The sequence below is a fragment of the Chinchilla lanigera genome, unplaced genomic scaffold, assembly GCF_000276665.1.
Source record: "Chinchilla lanigera isolate Chin_1 unplaced genomic scaffold, ChiLan1.0 scaffold00051, whole genome shotgun sequence".
Classification (NCBI taxonomy): domain Eukaryota; kingdom Metazoa; phylum Chordata; class Mammalia; order Rodentia; family Chinchillidae; genus Chinchilla; species Chinchilla lanigera.
Window position 1 is genome coordinate 12,840,306 of NW_004955452.1, and position 15,637 is coordinate 12,855,942.

At 52.7% G+C, this 15,637-nt stretch overlaps 1 long non-coding RNA gene across 1 annotated transcript in view; it reads right to left on the minus strand.

Annotated features, from left to right (window-relative positions):
• LOC102012151 overlaps nt 1-11,505 on the minus strand; it is a 48,827-nt gene extending 37,322 nt beyond the window's left edge. Inside the window, exon 1 of the long non-coding RNA XR_001236024.1 lies at nt 11,359-11,505. This is a non-coding gene — a long non-coding RNA (uncharacterized LOC102012151). The remainder of the gene's footprint in view (nt 1-11,358) is intronic.
• Between the last annotated feature and the right edge of the window lie 4,132 nt (nt 11,506-15,637).

Below are 15,637 nucleotides of genomic sequence, written 5' to 3' on the forward strand. Positions count from 1 at the left end.
TGGGTGCTGGGTGCTAAATCGGGCAGTGTGGACATCTGCACCGTTCAGAAAGCTCTCTGGGTGTGGCTTAGAGAGGGAGAGACAACGTCTCAACTGCTCGCCAACGTGGCCACTGTGCCCAGCGTGGCATCTGGCACAGCAGGGGGTCAGGACATGCTTGCTGAATGAATGAGCGCCCATGTGTGCAGACGGTCCCAAGGAGAGAGGTGCCCTTCCACGCATCAAAGGCCCATTCAGTACCCCCCATCATGAAGCCTCCTCCTCGTCCCTTCCTCACCCTTTTCCCAGTCACGATGCCTGGGCCCCTGAGAAAGAAAGGTCCTCACTGGCCACAGACCTGAGTTTGCTGCAGGCCCTCCAACCTCAGCTTGGCATGAGACAAACGACAGCAGGAAGTGTCAGTGGCCTTATCTGCAGTACCCCACCCCCACCCCCACCTCCATCCCCCTCTTTGCAGGCAGCAAAGCAACTACATTAAAAGCATGGACCCTGGATGCCGGCAATCTCAGCTTCCCAGCCCAGCTTATGAGATGTGACTCTGCAACTGGTGAGCCTCCCTGAGGCTCAGTTTCCTCACCTGTAAAATAGACACACTTCCTAGCACTGCTTCTCGAAGGAAAGAAATGACATCTGTCCAAGATGTGCACTATTCCCTTACAGAGTGTCAACCACCTTAGCGGAAGGCACTCATTTACATTCTACATGTTGCATACAACAGCTTTGTGCAGACATCTCAATTTCTTCCCAATTTACTCCAAAGGTATTGGAAATTCCTTATAGATGGTGCTCTGCTCACCGTCCAGATGGCCTCGCAATTAAGCAGGCTCTGGTTCTGACCCAGTGGCGGCAATTCTAGAACAACATAATCAGTTGCTGTACTGCAGTCATTAGTTTACCTGATATTAAAACGCTTATATTTTGTTAAAAGTGAGCTCTGATCAGCACTGAATCCACACGTGGCCCAGGTCTGCCACTGAGCCCCCTCTGCCCACCTAACTTCTGGGTCTTCAGGTAGAATGATAGAGGTGGAAGTTCCTGGTCAAAATAGGGTCTCAGGGGCCAGGAATATAGCTCAGCAGCATAAGCGCCTGCCTGGCAAGCCTGAGGTCAGGAGTTCAATTCCCGGTACCAAAAAAAAAAAAAAACTCTTGCCTAAAATAGAGCATCAGAGAGGAGGGAACAGGCCCCAGGAGGAAGGAGCTGGCTCTGGAGGAAGAGAAGGGGCAATCACGGGGAATGTAGCCGTCAGCAAAATGTAGCAGCCTGCAGTGAATGGTAAACTCATGGAATCTGAGGCCAAACTGCCAGAGTTCAAATGCACATTTGCCCCTCACTAGCTGTGTGACCTTAAGAAGTTGTCTGCCCTCCCTGTGTGCCCTTATCTATGACCCAGGAATAACGACAGCTCCCTCTTCAAGGGATTGTTATGAGGGGTAAATGCATTAGTATCGCCTTTAGGGTGGTGCCTGGCTCATGTGGGTTTGTGTGATAAACTATCGAACAGACTGGAGAAGGACTGAGACTTGGGGCTGGGGATGTCACTGTATCTTGTTTCCCTCTTCTGTGTCCTCCTATGAAAACCTCCTCACGTTTTTTCTGAGGTCCTCTCTGCTCCTCAATTCTAGGCAGATCCTATCAGAGCCCCAAAAGGGCCCTGACGGAGATACAAGTGGCCCAAACATGGGAAAGAAGCTTAGCCACTCTTCGTCGTTGTTACAGAGGGTCCGGGGACTGAAACAGCAGTGAGAGCCCTAGGAACGGTCTCACAGAGGACCAGGAGGGGCTCGATGCATTTTCCAAAGGAGTGTACCTTCGTTCAGGAGAAATCTTCATGCAGTGCCTCACTCCCCGGGTAGACTTCAGACATCCTTGGTTCAGGGTCTTTTTAAATACTGAAATAACACTGATATACTAACAGAACTGTCCACATTTCAGTATTTAACAACAATGCAGTGTACCAGAACACCAGAATATTGAATTTTAAAAAGTCATAGAATCCTCTTATCACTCCCAGATTTCACGGATGGAAGGTATTAGAAAAGCGAAACTTTGGCCCATCCAGGCATCCCTTGATTTCCGAAGCCTGGGGTCAAAGGTGTGGGGCCGTGGGGCAGAAAGGAGGATGGAAGTAGAGAGAGAGAATAAATCATTGACAAAGACAGAGGGGCATCAGGTCTGCCGTAGGCACAGTAGCAGCCTGCTCCCCAAAGATGTTCACATTTTAACTCTAATCCTTGGAATTCATGAATACTCCCTTTTAAGGCAAAAGAGACTGCAACTGTGTGTTTGTTTTTAATTTTTGGTTTTTTTCCCGGTACCAGGTCTCGAACTCACGACCTTGCACTTGCCAGGCAGGCGCTGTGCTACTGAGCTAAATCCCCAGCCCCTAGACACTGCAACTGTGGTTAGGTTAATGTTCTTGAGACAGGAAGGTTATCCTAGATTGCTGGGTGGGTCTAACATAACCATGAGGCAGGCAGGAGGGGCACAGTCACAGAAGGAGATATGATGAAGGGTGCAGAGGTCAGAGTGATGCAGGGCCATAGTGTGAGGGATGTGAGAAACTTCTAGAAGCTAGCAATATTTTTTTTTTTTTTTTTGGTACCTGGAGTCGAACTCACGACCTTGGGCTTGCCAAGTAAGCACTGTGCTGCTGAGCTAAATCCCCAGCCCCAGAAACAGATTTTTTTGAGACCATCAAGAGGAATGCAGCCCACTGGCCTGTTTTAGACTTGTGGCATCCAGCTCCATCAGATAATAAATTTGGTATTACTGTAAACCACACCTTGCCTGTGTGTTACAAGACCAATAGAAAACTAAGGCAGGATTTGCAACAAATGTGAGAGTGACTAATTCAACAAATACCAATTGCAGGCACAGGTGGTGCCCTGACCCTGGGAAACCAGCAGTAAACAGGACAAAGCCCTCTCCCCTGAGCATTCATTCCAATGGGAGAGACAGAGAATAAATTAATTAGGTAGAAATGACAATCTCTGCCAGGTGTGGTGGTGCGTGCCTGTAATCCCAGCACTCAGGAGGCTGAGGCAGGAGAACTGATGCAAGTTTGAGACCAGCCTGGGCTACAAAGTAAGCTCAAAGCCAGGCTGAACTGCATAGCGAGACCCTGTCTCAAAAAAACAAAAAAAAAAGACAATCTCAGTTGAAAGTCCATGAAAAGCAGGTGACATGATAGAGCGTGGCCAGCTGCAGGAAGAGGCCCCTTTGGACTGGGAGGCCAGAGGAAACGTCCAGAGAAGGTGGCTGGCTGGAAGCTCCCTGGCCAAAGATGGGAGAGGAGGAGGCACCTGGGACTGTGCAGTTGGACCTTTGCTGTGTACCTCCAAGGGTTGTGGCTTACAACAGCTGTTTATTTGCTCCTAAGTTTGCAGTTTGAGCAGAGCTCAGCGAGAACACCTCACCCCTGCTTCATGTGACAACAATCAGGATGGCTCAGCCGGGACAAGACAATGTGCTTCCCACAGTGCCCACTCACACAGCCTGCCTGGGTTACCCCCTGGGAGGGTCAACCAGCCTGCTCAGGGCCCTCACAGTGCTCTGGGGCTTCCTCCTGCTGTGGTATCCAAGCTCTCAAAGGAAGGAAGCAGAAACAGCCAGCCTGAAGCATCACTTCTAGTATGTTTTATTGGCTCAAGTAATCATAGTTCAGCCCAGATTCAGGGTGGTGGGGCCACAGACTGTCTGTCTCTGCTAGCAAAAACAAAGCATCAGTGGTCACCTGTCATCTACCTTTCATACCAAAGGCACTGAAGTTGCAAAAGCCCCTAAGGTGAGAATGACCTTGGTGCTGGAGGACAGATGAGCAGCTGCAGAAGACGGAGAGGAGCAAAGAGGAGAGCAGCAAAGAGGAGAGCATTAGGAGGTGCGGGAGAGGAGGGCAGCGACCAGATCACATGGGGCCTGCAGGCCATGCTAATGGGCTTAGATATTATTCCAGGGTAATGGGAAACTAGCAGAGCAGGGAAGAGACATAATCTGATAGCAGCTTTTAAAAATACAGCTCCCGATGCTGAGGGGAGGGAGGCAAGCGTGGAGGCGGGGTCTTGCGATGGGAGCATCCGTCGAGTCGGGAAACGAAGAGGAGGCCCAGGGTTTGGTTCCTCTTAATCACTTTTTCATTCTGAGGGCCAAGAATGGAAGGAGAGGGGGAGGAGAGTCTAATTTTTTTTTTTTTTTTTTTTTTTAGGAGAGTCTAATTTTAAACTAGCAGAGTTGGGGGATCCACAGGAAATAGCAGTTAAAAGCAGAGGCTTTGGCATTGATTCTGCCACACTGATTTGTGAACCTCATCAGGTACCTTATCCTTTCCCACCTTTAGTTTTCACAAAATGATGATAATAATGTCTATCTTGTAAAGTTACGGGGGGAAATTAAATAAGGCCATTAATTCGTTCAACAAATGTATATTGAATGCCAACCATGTGCTTGGAAAATACGACAAATGAGTCCATCTCCATGGAGCATATAGCCAAATGCAAAACGATATTGATCTATAAATAATTTAGTGCATGACACATGATACCACTCAGCAGCTATTTTTATTGTTGCATTTGAGAGATCTATGGTACCCCCCGGTGGTCCTCGGCCTGGTTAGGCACTCGGCCTGGTTCTCACAACACCTACTTGAACACCTGCTTGCTATATGCCAGACACTGTACTAGGCTCTTCCACATCCACTAGCTTCCTGCAGCTCCCAAAGAGTGGAGCCATTAAGAAGTTGGGCCTCAGAGGCCAGGATGAATAATTTATGCCAAACACCAAAAGGGCTGCATGATCTGGCCTCTGATGTGTCATGGACACCAAGTGAGAAGGATCAAAGCAGTTTGTCATCCCTGCTTCTTCCATAATTTATATTATAGAATATGTTTCCTGCGTGCAAAGCACCATTCTAAATATTCTATGTGTACCTTCTCCTTATGTTCTTCTATGCCTTAGGAGATAATTTCTGTGGTCACCCCCACGTTACAGACGGGAATACTGAGGCCTAGACAGGGTCACAAAGCTAGTAACTGACTCATCTGAATTGGAGGCCTGGCAGGCTGACTCCAAGGACCACTCAGCTATACTACCACATCGCCATCACCTGCAATCCCCACATCTAAGGATGGCAGGAGACCCTGTGGCCTTCCTTCTCACGCAGGCCTCTTTGGAGAAAGGGATCTGGGCCACGGCTGCCACTGGCCAGCAGCAGCGGATGCTAAGGGCCGAAAACCAGTGTGAAAGTAACGTCAGCATGGGACCAAGCGTGGTTGTACTGCTTCACCGCAGACCTTGGGGCAGAACCTTAGATTCACGGAGCTTCGGCTTTCTTTTGAGAAAACAGAGATCTCCTTCATTTACTCATTCAACAAATACATATCAAGAGTCTTTCCTGTGCTAGGAAGTATGCCGCGAGGGAGACACACACCGCCCGGTGTCCCCAGGAATCCGACTTTCTGGTTAAGAAGACAGACGAGAAAACAAGGGGATACACCAAAGAACTGTGAGCAGTAATAAGCACCGCAAGGACAGCAGCGAAGGGTTGGGGGTTGGAGAAGCAGCGGCAGGGACCCTCTGTGGATAATAAGCTGTCACCTGGAGGCCGTGAACGTGCCAGCCGCACAGAGAGGAGCAGCAAGAGCATTTGGGGGGTGGGGGGCTGTCTGAGCTCAGAGGGAGCCCCGCGGGGCTGCTAGCAGGGAAGGGACCATCATTTGACAAGCTAGTCTCTCTTCCTAGCTGCTTCAAAGCCGGAAAAAGGGTCGTGGGTGTGAGGCAGCAACTGGATGCCTGACGTGTGCTTCCGTAGGTGCGTGATAAATGTGAACTCTCTCCCCTCCCCCCCGGGGGGGGTGGCGGATCAACACTCTTGCGTCTCCGCCGCCAAGCCCTAACGACTCCTGGGGGCCTCCGAGCTCCAAGCCTGTCTCTGCCACCACGAAAGTGCGCACTTTCTCCCTTTGTCTAATTATTCCTAATTGGAAGAAAAATTGTTTGGGAAATCAGCCGGCATCTCCTCGGCTCCCGTGTCCTAGCAACCCGACTCTACGGGGGGGCGGTGACACCGGAGAGGAGGCGCTTTGCCGCCTCCGCACTGCACGGAGCGCCGGGGAGGGGCGGACGCGACAGCGACACCCCCAGACTGGCGTCGCCTGTCCCTCCGGCCCGCGCCGCCGCCCCCGGCGCCCCGGCGCAGGCAGCGCACGCACATGCGCACGCGCTCCGCGGAGGCCACGGCGCCCGCCGCGCCTGGAACGTAACCTCGGCCTTTCTGGAAAGCAGAAGGTGTCTCAGAAATAGATTTCTAATTTTCCAGCCACCTGCTCGGCTGCAAGATATTCTGGAGTTTATAATTACTTTTCAGGCACTTAACTAGAATCCAGTTTCTAGGGCAACTTGCTGCATCTCTTAATGTGTTATCGGCTACATTTCACCTACCGGCTGGCAGCCAGAACGGCGCCAGAGCGGCCCAGCCGGGTCCCAGGGGCACCGCACCCCACTTCGGGCCTTTCAAACTAATAACGCGCACCCCGCAGCCTTGGGGGACAGAAGGAATGAGATAATGTGGCTGCGACTCCTGGCAGGGCCCCGGGAAGTTGTCCGAAAATATTTAGCAGCATAACGCAAAAAGAAGGCATGCCTGGCCTTCCCTGGAGCAGAAGATGCCCCCCAACCCCCAGCCAGTATACTTCAGTTTGTTAGTTGCCCAGGTAATAGTTCCTGTTCCCAATCCGGTCGCTCCCATCTCTTAGAAACCACTGATCACTGTGATGCATAGCTGGTCACTGTGATGTACAGTGTATAAACCAATCCCCAACTGGCAAGCCATTCTGTCTCTGTGCTTCCTGCTTGCTTATCCCGTATACGCCCTAGACCACCACAGACCAGGGCCTGACGTTCTGGGAATGATCCCGATCACTGCCCGTTGGGGTGAATAAATCTGCCTCCAAATCCTGAGTGTCCTTTCGGTGTTTCTGCTCGCCACTGCATCACCTTCTGGGAGCACACGGGTTCCAGGGGCCAAGTCACAGAGACGGAGAAGCCCTCCATAGCTCTGTAACCCGCAGCTTGCTACAGCTTGATGATCAGACCAGGGTTCGAATCCTGGCCACACCAGTTCCTGGCTATATGATATGGGCTAGTTATTCACCATCTCTCTGCCTCAGTCTCCCCGCCCGGGAAGTAGAGATAATGGTGGTTCCCACCTCTGAGGGTTATTAAGGAAGCTGAAAGAGTTTATCCATGTAAAACACTTGGCATGAGGCCCAGCTTATAATGAATGCTGAGTAAACATTCTATCCCTATTATCATCCAATAGTCCAAGAGCAACTGCCCAGTGTCAATCAAGCAAGTCCAGGGAGGGACACAAGAGACAAGAGAGGGCTTACCAACTAAGGTAGAGGCCTCCCAGCAGAGGAAGGTATAGGAACGCCGTCACTTCTGTTTGTTTGCCTCACTTTTTCTCATTTGTATTTCATGTACATTTGAATATATGTCTCAAGTGTCACGGATAAGGGACCACGATCAAACGAGGGTGGAAGAGTGGAGTATAACTGATTACTTGGAAGGGAAAAGGGTCTAGGAGTCATTCAGGCAACCTCGAAAGACCGAGGAGCTGGAGAGGTAGAATTCCAGGTAAACAAGAGCCCCGGAGCTGAAGCAGTTAGGAAGGCTTCCTGGAGGAAGTGACAGGACCCAGCCTGTGTAGAGCACAGCAAGTCCTACCTGGGCCAATCCCAGGCCAGAAAAGAGGAGCCACTGCTTACAAAGCCGTCACCACACTCGGCCGCCAAGGGACTTCTCCTGTGGAGCCCACATCAAACCGTCCCAGGTTTTATCACGGGCTGATGAGTTTCCTGAATATTTACCAACCAAGCAGGTACAAACACACCAACACATCCTGCCAGGGGCTGTCTATGCCCCGCACGCTTCGGCTCCTGGTCGCTCACTCTGTATGTCAACCTGCCCCTCTGTCTCCATTCAGCTGCTCCCCACTTGTCTTCTTGGGGTGAGCCCATTTCTGTCTCTTCTACAGTACTGGAAGGTGCCGCTGTCTCTGTCCCTCAGTGGATCCTCTCTGGACCTGCATTCGGGGCCCCTGTCTCTCCCAGCTCCACTCATGTGTATGGAGTTTCTGTCTCCTCGGGGTCTGGGGCCCGGAGTGCGTCCGTGGGTTTGCACAGCTGCCTGTGTCCTCTCCAGCCATCTCTCTGGCTCTGGGTATGTGTGAACAGAGGTGCTGTGTACCCAGGTTTCTCGGTCTCACACGCTGCCTGCTGCCTGCCTTCTCTCTGGGTCTCTAAGTCACTGTGTAGTCCCAGGGACCGGTAAGCAGCATCACCTGGGAACTTGTTAGAAATGCACATTCTCAGCCCCAGCCCAGACCAGATCAGTCAGAAACACTAAGGTTGGGGACCCCACAATCTCTATATCAGCAAACCCCTCCGTCCATGGGGCACTTAATGCAGCTGCTTAAGCACTAAGTCAGTTTCTCTTTCTGGATGTCCGGGTGAGGGGAGAAAGGTGGGGGTGTCCCTTGGCTCTGGTCTGGCTTGTCTGCCCCTGGTCCTTGCTCCCTGTGGGTCTGCGTCTGTCGGTCACATCTGAGGCCAGTGGACCAAAAGCGGCTGCTTCCCACTGGGTGTCCCTCACCGGTGCCCTGTCCCTGACAGCTGGGACCTAGACAAAGGGCAGACTGGAACGGGAGAACAGTCCAATTAGAAGCACAAAGGCAGCCTATTGACTGACCGCAGAGCCTGGGGAAAGCTGCTGTGGATTAACTGGGAGACATGCGCATTTCCTTGGCTGGAGCCAGTCTCCAGGCTCTGGTCACAAGGCTTTGGTCACAAGGCTCTCACCTGTCCCGGCTCTCTGCTCTCTGCTCCATGCAGAACCTCCTGGGGTGCTTTGAAAGCTTCCTATGTCCCAGAGACTTGGATTCAGTTGGCTTGGGCTGAGGCTCAGACATCAGGATGTTTTAAACACTAGCTGGTGACTCTAACGAGCAGAGAGCAAAGCCCTCACAACCGCTTTAAAGATGACGACCAGGATCCCCTTTCAGCAGATGGAGAAATTTAGGCTTTGAGAGGGAAAAGATTTGACCAAAGTCACATGACTACAACTGGTAGAGCTGAGATTTGAACCCAGACCTGTGAGGCTCTGGGTCCACCTTGTTTATTCCACTCTGTGGGTGCATTTTCCACATAACACTGTCATTCACTGGGGCTGGCTGACTTCCAGAATAGCTTCCCAACCCCCACAACCCAATGGCACCCACCCCACCCACTCCACCCCAGTTCTCAGCAGCTCTGAAGCCTCTGGCCCTGGGCAGCCAGCCCTGGGCCCCTGAAATGACATACCTGTTGGAGGAGCCCCTTCTCAGGAGTAAACCTACCCTCTCCCAAAAAGATCCGTATAATTTCCTCACCAGGGAAGTTTCCTTCCTGATACAACCCCCCAGTGCCTCCCTACATCCCCTGCCTCCCTGAAAATTCTCTCCTCCTGCCCTGCCCCCACGCCTGGCCAGCAGACATCTCATCAGAGGCAAGGAGAGTCCAGCCACCACCCTGTATTTCGCAGTCACAACACCAACAGCAGCACAACCGCCTGAAGAGAGTGTTCCAGACCCTCCCTCAGAAGGGCGGTTTCCCTCCTTGTGCCTGCAGGAGCTGTGCCACAGGCAGACTGCCCCTCTTATGCTCAAGACGTCTTTGAGGCCTCTTATGTTCTCTGTAATAGTCAGGCGAACTTTGCATTCCACTCCATGGTGTGTCAAGGTTTGTTTCAATATAAAAATAATGCCTATTGATTGAATTTTGACAAGGAACATGTATTACTTTTGTAATGTAAAATATTCAATTAATAAGTGAATATAACACTTCTAATTCCTTACTATCAAGTAAAACTGATGATCCAGAGAGATGCCAGCTTCCCTCTGTGGCTTTATGAATTCCCAACACGGGGTGTCCCCAGAGGTATCCATAATTCATTTATTCATTCTTTTTCTTTCTTTGCTTTTTTTCTCTCATTCAACAAATATTTTTGTAGCACATATAGTGTCCCAGGTGTGAGGCTAACACCTAGAAATATACTAATAAGTAAAAATAGACATGACCCCCACCCTTGGGTGTCCAGACCACGCAAGAGGTCAAAATGGTAAAATACACACAAAACACACACACACACACACACACACACACACACACACACACACAGAGTATAAAGACAAGTGGTAATAAATGCACTGCAGGAAAAGCAAAGGACTCTTTGAGCAAGAAGAATGGGGGTGTTAAAACTGTTTCCAAGGAAGTGACATTTAAATGGAGGCATGAAGAGAGAGGCACCGGGTAGAAGTGAGCAGAGGAGATGCTCTGGGCCCGGGCACCAGCCCCCATGAAGACGAAAAGGCTCACAGGCTCAAACCCTGCTAGAGGCTCAGCCCTGATCCTTTCCGCAGCAAAAAGAGCTTGGAGGCTGGAAGCAGCGGCATCCCGCTTCCCAGGCGTGGCAGGCAACCAGGCACTCTGCTAGCCCCACCCCGGCTAGTCTGTGGGCACAAGGCCACCTGTGGTCATTCAGTCAGCGTCCAGCCCTACACCAGCCTGGCAGAGGAGCTGGAGCCAGGTGGGATGGGGATTGATGGGCTTTGGGTGCGGAGGGCCTGGGGCACCACCAGCTGGGAAACCATAGCACGGCAGTCAGGCCAAGCTCGAACCAATCCTGTGGGGCCTCCCCACATCTTCCCCGATGTCTATGACAGCACCTGTGGGGCACCTGGGCTGGGGGCAACAGCCAGGAGGTGCGTAGGACCAGCTGCCCCTCTGAGCCCAAGTCTGGTCAGAGGTCCCACCAGAGGCCAAGACCTACACCCCACTGTGCTCCTGATTCATAGCCCTGACACCCTTCCTAGCCCGCCAGTCCATCTAGGACTGGGCCGCCTCCGCCTGCCTGCTGCCATCCCCCGGGAGGGGAACCCTGCCCGCAAACCCAAGCTGAACCCAAGCTAATCTGGGCTGGGTCCTGTGGCCTGCACCCCCAGTGGCCTGCTCTCCCGGCATCTGGCACTGCCCCCACCATGCTTGCCCAGCTGTTCCCCACGCGGCCTCCTGTCCTTCTGACTCTCTGGTGTCCGCCATCTTCCTACACACCCCCCGGGCTCCTCTCAAACCTGTCGCCACCCGGCCACCGCAGCAGGTTCCTGTCTGGACTCTCCGCTTCAGCCATCCCTCTCCTGCAGCTACAGAGAACTCCAAAAACACAGACCACATCCTGTCGCCTACCGGCACTACCCATCCCAAGGAGCTTTCTGCCGCCTTTAGACAAATCCTGGCCCCCACCCCATCCCCACCTCTCTGCTCTCACCTTCCAGGAGGACTTGTCAAGGATGAAAGGACACTAGAAGCTTGAGGCCAGAGCGCAAGGAAGAATTCAGAAGCAGGAACACAGACGGGACACTCAATCCCCCGGCCTGACCCCCACACACACCCCTTGCAGCCCAGAGCTGGTAGTAGCGAGTAAAGCAAGCCTTGGGCTCTGAAGCCAGAGGCTGCAGGAGACAGGCGCTGTGGCCAAGCCTGGGCCTCTGCTGCCACCTAGAGGCAGGTGAGCAGGCAGCTGAGCAAGTCTCCCCAGGACTGGCGCAGTCCTCTAACACCCCAGTAGGTGAGCAAGGTCCAGTCAAGGATGAGGCTAAAGGCAAAGGTTTCAGCGGGCAATAGCAGTGTGAGGATCCAGCCCAATGGGTCCCAAACACACTTCTCTTATGTACCTGGCATAATAGTTTGTAATTTACCTGCGCCTTCGTCTGCTCCTCCCACTACACCCTAAATCCAAGAGTCCCTGCTTGTCAAGGAATCCCACGGCCTCTGATCAGCTCCAGGCTGTGCGCCTTCTGCTGCTCTCCTCCCCTCTCCTCTTCCCTACAGGACCCCCTTCCCAACACCTCAGTCTCTGAGTTCTGCCCCGGGACAACGAGCCCCACGCAGCCTCACCTTTCTGCATGTGCTCCACCCCTGCCTAAGACGACACTGGTTTTCCTGCCACCAATACGCTCATCAAGTCATTGATTTGCCAGGCACTTACTAAGAGCCCCACGGACGCAGGCTCTGCACTAGACAGCAGGGCACTGGCACAGGACGGGCAGACGAGGTCCTCTCGTGGAACTTGCCGTCTTCTAGGAACGGACAATCAGATCAAGGAGTCAGGTCACTCTAGACAGTGATAAACTGAGTGATGTCAGAGGGGACTGAGAGGGTGGCAATGGGGACTAAATTGGCCGACTAGGGATGGCCTCTAGGAAACCAGGTATGATGATTTCTTTATTTGTTTGGTTTTGATTTTTTGAGACAGGGCCTTGCTATTAGTTCAGGCTGGCCTCAAACTCATGGAAATCCTCCTGCCTCAGCCACCACACCTGGCATGATGGTTTTAGAATATGTTCACAACTCTTTCTGCCTACTGCCTTCAAACAGTGAGCTAATAGTCTAATTGGCCTCCCCATAAATCACTTAAGTGCAGGCTGTACTTAGTGACTTGGTCTTCTTAATCAAAAGAGTGTGGCAGGAGTGACTATATGTTGACCGTGTAGGGCTTCCAAGGTAGGGCATAAGGGGCTTATGGGCATATGGATATTCTCTCCCTCTCCCTCGCTCTCTCCCTTGATCACCCACTCAAGTAGAAACCCACTGTCAGAAGACCTCTTACACCAACAGCCGTGTGAGTGTGCCCCCTCAGAAATGGGGCCTCCAGCACTCCTAGGTAAGTGGATGCACCTTGAGACCATACTCTTAAGTGAAATAATCACACACACATGAGTAAATACCATATTGTTTCTCTGGTGTGAAAAACTGAAAGTGTAAATAAGGACCAGAGTGTGTAATAGATGTGAAATCAGAAGAAAATGTTCAAATGAGAAGGGGAACCAGGGAGTGGGGAGGAGAAAAGAAGGAAGGGAAAAGGGGGAGAAAAACAGGGAAAGAAGGAAAAAATGGAAACAAAGCTTTTGGAAATAAGGAGGGGAAGAGGATGGAAGGGAGGGGAGGGAGATGGGAAAAAGAATCGAGGTATAGTGTGTGCAGGTACAAATTCCCTCTGATGAGTGTGATCTTATGTAGACCTATAAATAAAATTAATCTTTTTAGAAAGCAGAGCCTGGCTGGGCGTGGTGGTGCATACCTGTAATCCCAGCACTCGGGAGGCTGAGGCAGGAAGATCACTTTGAGTTCGAGACCAGCCTGGGCTACAAAGTGAGCTCAAGGCCAGCCTGAACTCCAGAGCAAGACTCTGTCTCAAAAACAAAAAAAAAAAAAATAGAAAGCAGAGCCTCCAGCCTCAGTCAAGCATTCTGATGCCTGCAGCTGGTCCCTCGTCCACCCTGCAACCACAGGAGAGACCAAGCCAAGGGTACGGGGCCCAGCTACTCAGGGCTGATTCAGCCATTGGACGAGGCAGGCATGGTGCTAGGGCCCCCAGTATTTTCCAGACCCATGAAAACATTTCATTTCTCTTCAAATTAGAAGAAAGAAGCAACTCTTAGGTCAGAGAAAATGGTTTTTTATATCAAGTTAATCTGTTTTTATGCCAGCCTAACCATAAAATGTCATGTTTTATATTCCTTTAAGGGAGAAGGGGCCAACGAATGCAAAAGCTCCCAGGCCCCATGGAAGTTGTTATGCGGCCCTGAAGCTGCTCCCAGATTCCTGACCCACAGAAACTTTGATACCATAAATATTTGTTACTGCGCGCTGCTGGGCTCAAGGTGATTTGCTATGTGGTAAGCGGGCGCTAATGTGCTGCCCCATGAGATCTGAGGGCAGAGCTCTGCAGACAGGGACCGGCAAGGGCAGAGGTCTCGTGAGGAAGTATGGAAGTCGTCCCAAAGTGTGCAGAAAAATAGTTATTCAGCCTCTGTGGCCTCAGTGTCCCCAGTGTCAAATGGTGAAGCCTACCACAGCATGCACACACCTGAGTCCGTCTCCCAGGACCACACACCGGGGAGGGACAGCAGGCACAGCAGGGCGGGCTGGGTGGGGCAGACGTGGCCCTCACCCCTCATCCCTCCCCGGCCCTGCCGAGCAGATGCAGCAGCAACACCAGCATTCGGCCAAACGGGGTGCCTGCGCTCCCACTCACAGAGCAGCTCTCGTGGGATGAGCGCACCTTCGTTCCTCCGCAGGGCCACACCAGAAGAGCAAAAAATTCAAGCCTAGCAATGTGTCTGCAGAAGGAGCCCAGGATCAGGGCGCAGAGCCACGCGGCCCTGAGGTACTGCCTGGCCAGGGACCCAGGGCAGCCGGCCTACTGGAGGAGGAGCCAGCCACCAGTCATTCCCCCACCACCCTGGCGCATGGCACAGCGGCCAGCAGGAGAGCTGAGCTCCCCCACAACGCAGAGGGGCAGAGCAGCCTGCGGGGTCAGAGTAGGAGAGGACAGAGCACCGATGCAGAGGAGAACCAAGCTCAGGCTGGGATAACCAGGAAGCGTCTGAGAGAGGAGCGGGGAGCCAGTCCGTGTCCCACTGGCCCCCAAGCACCAGGCTGCCGGAGGCCTGCTGGACCAGCGGTTCTGGCCTGGGAGACCCGGAAGTCTTGTTGCATCTATAATAAGCCCCACTTTGGGGAAACAAGCTTTTAAAACTTCTCCCATCCCGGCTCTCAGATCTCCGGCCGGAGTATACTGGGTGACCTTGGGCAAGTTGCTTAAACAGTTTTGAGCTCAACTCTTCCACAAAATAGAATTTTGTGAGAATTCAAATTGATGCTGTACGTGAAGCAGTTGAGGCCTGTCGGTACTTAACAGTACCATCAGCTTCACTGCTGTGTGGCTGTGAACAGGTGACTTAACCTCTCTGGGCTTCAGCTTCCCCTCTTTCTTTCTATCTGATTCAGACCCTGCCTCTTGGCTCTTCCTGCCAGACAGTCTCTACCTGTGTCTGGTTCATCTCTCCTCAGCCTTTCGCAGCCTTGGCCGCCCCACACCTCAAGCCCCTTGGAGTCCCATTAATTTTGAGAGGCTGTCTGTGTGGATTGCCGCCTGGCCCAGTCCTGGGGCTCAGAGAGCTGTGTAATTATCCACTTGGAGCTGAGGGGAAGCGATAACCAGCGCTCTCTCCCTCCTCCCCTGCCCGCCTCACTTTCTTCCGTTTCTCTCTCTCGAGCATCCCTAGGGAAGCTGATTACTGAGGGCCCGCGGGGTGAGGAGGGGCAGCATCCTCCTTACCTCGAGGAAGAGGAGGGGGCGGCCCTCTGCCCTCCACCGAACGCTGAGGCCACAGGTTGGCACAGACGCCCCCGCCCAGGCCCTGCTGCCTGCACTGGGCACGGCGGCCTCCTCTCTGGATTGTTACCTCCGCCAGGAGCTTCCGCTGCACTCCAGCCTTGCCTGGCCGGCTGTCCCCAGACCTCGCCCCTGGGGTCTCATGAGCCCCAAACCCAACACCTCTAAAGCTGGGTACACCACCTCCCCTACCAGGCCTGCTTCCCACACCATCCCAGCCCCCTCACTCCTGGTCCCCCAAACTCATGTCCTGAAGCACCAGCCACCCAGGGAGCCCCCAGCCTAATCAGCCACCAACTCCCCAAGATGTCTTCCACCATGACCGTCTAGTTCTCTGTTGTTCTGGGGCCACCGAGACCGGCTCCCA